The sequence below is a fragment of the Alligator sinensis genome, unplaced genomic scaffold (assembly GCF_000455745.1).
Source record: "Alligator sinensis unplaced genomic scaffold, ASM45574v1 scaffold820_1, whole genome shotgun sequence".
Lineage (NCBI taxonomy): Eukaryota > Metazoa > Chordata > Crocodylia > Alligatoridae > Alligator > Alligator sinensis.
Genome location: NW_005842428.1, coordinates 1,172,581 through 1,172,786, shown reverse-complemented (window position 1 = coordinate 1,172,786; position 206 = coordinate 1,172,581). Strand labels below are relative to the sequence as shown.

The 206-nt window shown below is 65.5% G+C and overlaps 1 protein-coding gene across 9 annotated transcripts in view; it reads left to right on the top strand.

The window, feature by feature from the left end:
- Nucleotides 1–7: 7 nt before the first annotated feature.
- The window catches only part of CAB39L (calcium binding protein 39 like), a 121,019-nt gene continuing 120,820 nt past the window's right edge, over nt 8–206 (top strand). For 8 of the 9 annotated variants that reach the window (XM_006030187.3, XM_006030186.3, XM_025211760.1 and 5 more), the window contains exon 1: nt 8–148. The gene's annotated coding sequence lies outside the window, so the exon portion shown is untranslated. The remainder of the gene's footprint in view (nt 149–206) is intronic. The other variant, XM_025211762.1, reaches the window with a different exon arrangement.

The window sequence follows — 206 nt, the reverse complement described above, 5'->3', positions numbered from 1 at the left end:
GTAGGAGCCAATAGGCACCGAGGAAAGGCGCCTTGGCGTCCGCTCTCATTGGCCACAGTGGGTGTCTTGTCCAGAGCGCGTCCGCCAATTAAGTGAAGCGGTCGGGAGCGGAGCGGCCAGGAGCCGAGGTGCGGTACGTGGAGGAGAGGTAGGGCTGCCCGCCATGTTGGATAAGGGAAAGGGGTGGGGGTGGGGCTGGGGCTGGG